Raw genomic sequence first — 6,956 nt, 5'->3', positions numbered from 1 at the left:
CTTCCCAAATAATAAATCAGGCCCAGGCTGCTTCACTTCTTCATTTTACCAAATACGTAAGGAATAAATGGCGCTCATTATTTACAAAAAGGGAAAGAAGGGCTGGGGATTTAGCTCAGCGGCAAAAGCGCCTGCCTGGCAAGCGCAAGGTCGTGAGTTCGGTTCCTGGTACCGGAGAAAAAAAAAAAAAAAAAAAAAAAAAAAAAAACAAAAAAGGGAAAGAAACTCTTCTCAACTCATTTTACAAGGTCAGTATTTCCTTGATACAAAAACCAATAAAAATACCACAAAAACACTACTAACCAATATTACTTATGATTATAGGTTAACAAATGACTCAAACTATTACAATTCAATTTAATTTCCCAATAAATATCCTGAAAATTTTTTTTATCTACTAAAGTGCTGCTTTCTCATAACAGTAAACTAAACATAATTTATTATCCACTCAATCCATTGGCTTTGAAATAATTAGTTCTAAAATTCTAGGAGGTACTTTTGTACTGTTTCAAATTTTACACTTTAAAACTTTGTAATTATTTGGAGGGTCAAGAGTGTAGCTGATTAATGAAACAAACACCTGGCATGTGCTAGGCCCAGGGTTTGATCCCTGGCACTGCAAGTACAAAAACACATTATTTTTTCAGTTTTTATTTTGCATTAGTACATATTTGCAATATATAATGATGACATTCCTTGTGGGCATTTAGTACATGTACATAATGTATTTCAGTCCTTTTTCATTCCCTTCCACCTCCTCCTTTCATCTCTTTTTTTTTTTTGTCTTTTGTTTTTTCTTCCGGTACCAGGAATTGAACTCATGACCTTGCGCTTGCCAGGCAGGCGTTTTGCTGCTGAGCTAAATCCCCAGCCCACTCCCTTCATCTCTTGATACCCTTCCCATTTGTAAAAGCTTTATCTCCCTATTTCTTGTTACCTACCTTTTATTTTGCTTTTTATTTTTATGTTGGGTTTTAGTATAAGAGAAAGCTTGTGACAGTTGAGCTTGTGTGCCTGACTTATTTCACTTAACATTATGGCCCCAGATTACCAGCTGTAAGAATGCAAGATGGATCAAACAATTAAAGAAAATAAAAAGTAATAAAAATATTAGAAATGATACAGAGTTTCACTAGACAAGATGGTAGGAATTCAACAATGGTTGTTACATTGCATATTGTTGTCTTCAAATTAGTTGTTCAGATTACCAGACACAAACATGCAAAACTGATCAAGAAAAATAATTTAAGCATTAATTGTTCCTTTCAATAAACCAATAGACATAGTCTTTGTTGTTGTTATTTCATTACTTTTTTCTCTTTAAAATTAAAAAATCTGGTCTCAAGGTACATCCATTTTCATACGAATGACTCAAGTTTATTTTTCTCTATTGTAGAGTAGTACTCCACTGTGTATAAATACCACCTTTTGTTTATTCTTTCTTCTGGTGAGGGACTTATAAGTGCCTTCCAAAATTAAGCTACCGAGCCAATGTAGCTTAGTTTTTTTTTTACTCAAATTGACATAACTGATCAATTATCACAATCCACCCTTTGTCAATTTGAAAACCAGACACATTCAGACAACCAGACACAGTCTCCAGACACAAAGACAAGTTCATAATTACGCCTAACATGTTATAATTATCCTCCAGACAAATAGAAATGCACTGATTCCCTCCCCAAAACAGAAGGCAAGTTTTGTTTTGATGATGCTTACTCTTAGCATTTCATCATTTGAACACTGTCACATAGGTTTAACAGTCCTTAGGAATCAGGATGAAGTCTGTCAGCCTTATGTTACATTAGAATCGTATTAGGACAGCACTAGTACAGTTTCAGTCCTCTTTCTGTAGCTGATTATGAGATCATAGCTGGTATTCAGAGCTACCTTCTACTACCCATTCTGTATTCCGTTGGCCTCCAGCAAGCACCTTAGCAGGTCATGGTTCTTTCCCTGGGGTAGAGAGCCATACTTTCATTCCTGAAGGTTCCGGACCACTTGTCATTCTGCCTGAATTAGGCTGTAGTTTCCCATTGACTTTAGTAACAGGGCACGGTAATACTAGGAGACACCCTAAAGGATCTCCTGCACTCCAAGCATATTCTTTCTTTCCTCCATTGTGTAGTTCAATTTCCCCTTGATAGTCTGGATCAATCACCCCTGACAACACTGTGACTCCCTTTTTAGCTTGTTTCCTCAGAGGCATAAGGAGACCAAAATGACCAGAGGGAAATCTTAGCTTCCAGTTCAAAGGTATCATAGCTGTGCTTCCTGGTATAAGCTTTCTCCATTTGGAACTAAGACTTCTAAGCCAGCAGAACATAAGATCGTGGGAGGTACAGGAAGAAAAACATATTACTAGCTGATCCCTAGGAGTAATGGTGAGCGGTATCATTCCCACTTCTACCCCTTGATTCCTGGAGCCATGAATCCTGGCTATGGGAGACACAGTCCATGTAGTGGATGCTGATTCAAAGCATATAGAGCCTTTCGAAGAACCTTGTCCCCACCCTGCAACCTATTGTGACCTATCTGGTGCTGTAAGTCTGTCTTTAAATGTGACCTATCTGGTGCTGTAAGTCTGTCTTTAAATGACCATTCCATCTTTCTGTCAATCCATCCACTTCTGGATGGTAAGAAACATGGTAAGATCAGTGAATTCCATGAGCATGAGCCCATTGGCTACAGCCTGTGAATCAGTATACAGTCGTACATCTGACCATTTCTCCTTCCAGACATAATGGACTACCACATGCACTGCCTGAAGTTCTGCCCAGTGTGAAGATTTCCCTTCACCACTATCCTTCAGGGATGTCCTGAAAAAGAGCTGTAATTCTGTAGCTCTCCACTTGCAGGTGGGCTCTATATAACATGCAGAACCATCTGTAAACCAGGTCATAGCTTTCTCTTCTCTGACAGTTGATCATATATTATACCCCATAAGGCCATAGGTGCATGCTGGGAAACAGAAGACAATATGGCAGGAGTAGGAGCCATGGTCATCTGGGCCACTTCTTCTCATAATTTACTTGTATCTCTGGACCTGCTCCAGCTCAATCACATATATACCATATTTATTTAATGATAGACTGTTGCTGTGCATGTCCAACTTTATGACTTTGTGGGTCAGGTAATACCCAGGTCATGATAGCCAACACTGGACACATGGTGACCTGATGTCCCATAGCCAAGTGTCCAGTTTAAGTTAAGGCCAAGTAGCAGGCCAAGAGCTGTTTTTCAAAGGGAAAATAGTTATCTGCAGATCATGGCAGAGCTTTGCTCAAAAATTCTAAAGGCCTCTGCTGTGACTCGTCCATGGAGGCCTGCCAGACAGTTCAAACAGACTCCTACCTGCCACTGACACTCTGAGGACCATTGGACCTTCCGGATCATATGGCCTCAGTGCCACAGTAGGCTGTACAGCAGCCCAGACCTGTTCCAGAGCCTTTTCTTGTTCTCAGCCCCACTCAAACAGACACTAAGAGACAGGTCACTCAGTCACAAGCCCCACTAGGAGACAAGTCACTCAGAGGGCCAGAGTAAGACAGCTGAGTGAGGAATGTGCTTCCCCCCAAACCCAAATAGGCCCACTAAGTGTTGTGCCTCTTCATCCATTGTAGGGGGAACCTGAGAAGGGATATGTCTTCAGGTCCCACACCACTGGACTAGAGATTTCACTGAGGTAGAAGGACCTTGAATTTTCACTGGATTATTTCCCATCCTCTGGCTCTCAAAACTTTATTAAGAAATCTGGAGTAGTTGCTACCTGCTGCTCACTTGGCCTAATTGCATAACATTATCAATGTAATGGGCCAGTGTGACAACTTACGTAAGGGGAAGATGATCAAGATCCATATAAACTAAACTGTGTCATGGGGCTGAAGAGTTAATACTACTCTGATATAGGTCAGTGAAGGTGTATTGGTGGCCTTGCCAGCTGAAAGCAAATTGTTGCTGATGGTCCTTGTGGATAAGTACAGTGAAGAAGGCATTTTCCAAGTCAGTAGCTGGATAACAAGAACCAGGAGATGTGTTAATGTGCTCAAGCAAGGAAAACACATATGGTACAGCAGCTGCAATCTGAGTCACCACGGGGTTCAGTTTATTACAATCTACCATCATTCTCCAAGATCCATCCATCTTCTTCCCAAGCCAAACAGGAGAATTAAATGAGATATAGGAAAATAGGCCATGCACATGCAGAAGATTGAACCTAGACCCATATCTCTCATTGTGTACTAAAGAAAAATCAAAATGTATCAAAGATCTAAATGTTGAAGCAGAAATGAGATGCGCAATGAGGGTGTGGCAAGGCTGGCTGTGGAGGAAGTTATGACCTGTTCATTACAAAGCCCCAGGACACGTACTAACAACAGTTCCCAAAGCCCTGCATGTGGACTTCCTTTGAGAAACTGATAGAACAGTACAGACCTGACTTAAGCCTGAGGAGTGGGTGATACAGAAAGAACAGTCCACATTGAGTTTTGGCTACTGTGCTCTCTCGTCCATGGCGGCCCCCCTCGCACTGCAGCGTGCACTTCTTTTCCTACTTTTCTTCTTGGCCCAAACTCACTGTGCAGAGCCTGTTTATTTTTCTACCCTTAATAAAAAACTTGGCTACCCTTTGTGCTTGTCTTGATGAATTCTTTGATCAAGACAGAAAGACCCTAGCAAATACCTCCAGAAGGACACAGGAACACCCCAAAATTCGGTAGCACATTTGGCTTAACCAATCAGGAAACCAGGTAAGATCCTTTGGACACATTTTTTTGTTTGTTTCTGTCTCAAATACCATGAAGTTCTTTCACTGTCTCTCTCCCCTAGGGTAGGGAACACAGGGACTTCTCTTCTGTTGCCTGGAACAGCTTCATTGTGTGTCCTACAGTTTAGGGCAGGGGAGAGGGAGAACTTGGCCTCTGGGTGTTTTTTTCCTCTCAGGTGGTAAGAGGCCTGCAGAGGCCCACCTAAAATTTATCTCCACATTTCTTCTTTTGGATTTTTAGTAAAAAATAGCCATAGAGTCTGTTATTAATGCAGGCACCAAATAGACCGTTTAGGTACTGAGAGTTTAGTGTGCCATACCGACCTCATGTTTTTATTCTCTGTGATACTTTGCTCTATTTTCTCACTCTTTTGAGAAAAATAGCTGTTGGTAACTTAGTCTCCTGCCTGAGTAGGCACCTACCTGGATTCACTCCTTTAGAGCTCAAAGTGTCATCTATACTGTTCTCCCTAGATGGTCATTTCTTTCTCATGGTGCTGTATTCGTGAGGGTCCCCATCCCGTCCCATTGCATGACTGGCCACCATCTTATCTGGTCATGTGACTGGCTGCCTATTTTGGGTCTGTCATGTGGGTTTCACCACCTTTGTTTCAACTGCCATTGTGATCATCAGAAAATCTCACACTGTGGGTAAGAACTAAACTTACAATTATATACAACATGTTACCTTGCTCTTTTCTTCCCTTGTTTCTTCTAAAAAGTGCAGGTAATTAGTGTCATGTGCGTGGCAGCCTGAGAAGAACAAAAGAACAGCTAGTAAAGCTTACCTCAATTGACAGTAATTCAAAGGTAGAACCCTCCTTGTTCTTAGGATTTTTAAAGATTTTTTTCCCTTAAAAAGAGGTTTCTGTCTCTACTGCCTTAAATGAAGTACCAAAGGTTTTACTATCAAGGTAAATGCAAGAGATATTGTTTCTCAACTGACTGCCTCCTATTTAAGTAGACCCATCAATTGGCTCAAAATGCCTAAGGAAATCCTGAGATACTGTTTCCCAAATGGTTCTGCCCTGCTGAAACAGAGCTTTCAAGTGCTTTAACAGTGGCTAAGAGATTCCATGTTGAGGAGACTCTGTTCTGATCTCATGATCTCCTCAAAGTACTAGGAAGAGCCACCAAGCAGCCCAGCCCAGTTTCCCCAAGGAGTTAGTGGGCCCCAGTATGGAGACAAAAAATTCTCAGTAGGACTTTTCTTCTATGCTTCTGTGAAAGACACCAGAACTTGGGACAGAGATGTCTGTCTAGTGAACACTTGAGTATCACAAGGGTTGCTTTCTGGGTTCACTGGGTCTCCTACTTCTGCTTGGGGCACCATATTTGGGATGTGAGACCTATAGAGAGAGACAGTCTCACAGGTTTTTTTCAATTCAACTCAGCCAGAGAGCCACAATACCCCAAGGTATTTGGAGAGTGCATAATCCCCAGTAGTTAAGAGTCTGTAGCCCCTTTACAGCCAAATGAAGCTATAGAATACAGACCTACTGTAGGGAACATCACTGGTCTCTCGTTGTACCCCGGAGAGAAACGGTGGTGGGTATGAGAAAAATAAGGAGAAGAGGCAAGAGCTGGGGTCAAGTGGAGTTGCTTCTTGCCTGATGAGCAAGAGGACTGACTTCAACAGTAGGGGCGTTTATTTTATACACTTGCAAAGTTAGTATCATGGGGGGGTTAATGTTGCCTAGCGACTAATGACTGTAATTGTCCGGCAGGATGCCTTTTTCAATATTGAGGTAGCTTGACTGCTTGAGCAATAACCAGCGCCAGTGGCTCCCAGCAACCTCCACTGTAGAATACAGACCTACGCTATAGACACAGGTTATAGAACACAGACCTTCAGCACCATAAAGAATTACTAGGGTATGTGTTTCTCAGAGGACATGAAGGTGGAGATTAGAGTGTGACAAAGCTGGCTGGGGAAGTAGGCACAATCTGTTAATTCCAAAATCCCAGGACACATGCGAAGAACAGTTCCTAAAGCTCTGCACATGGACTTCCAGTGAGGACTTGAGCAGGTTTTCAATAGGAAGGCCCAGACCTAGCATCAGCCTGAAGAGTGGATAATACAAAAAGATGACCCAGGGGCTGGGGATTTAGCTCAGCGGCAAAAGCGCCTGCCTGGCAAGCGCAAGCTCGTGAGTTCGGTTCCCGGTACCGGAGAAAAACCAAAAAAAAA

At 41.9% G+C, this 6,956-nt stretch overlaps 1 pseudogene; it reads right to left on the bottom strand.

Moving 5' to 3' along the window:
- Window positions 1–2,614: 2,614 nt before the first annotated feature.
- LOC102012875 overlaps window positions 2,615–6,956 on the bottom strand; it is a 25,717-nt pseudogene continuing 21,375 nt past the window's right edge.

Source organism: Chinchilla lanigera, unplaced genomic scaffold (assembly GCF_000276665.1).
Source record: "Chinchilla lanigera isolate Chin_1 unplaced genomic scaffold, ChiLan1.0 scaffold00096, whole genome shotgun sequence".
NCBI lineage: Eukaryota > Metazoa > Chordata > Mammalia > Rodentia > Chinchillidae > Chinchilla > Chinchilla lanigera.
Note: the sequence above shows the minus strand (reverse complement) of the source record. Positions and strands in the feature narration are given on the sequence as shown.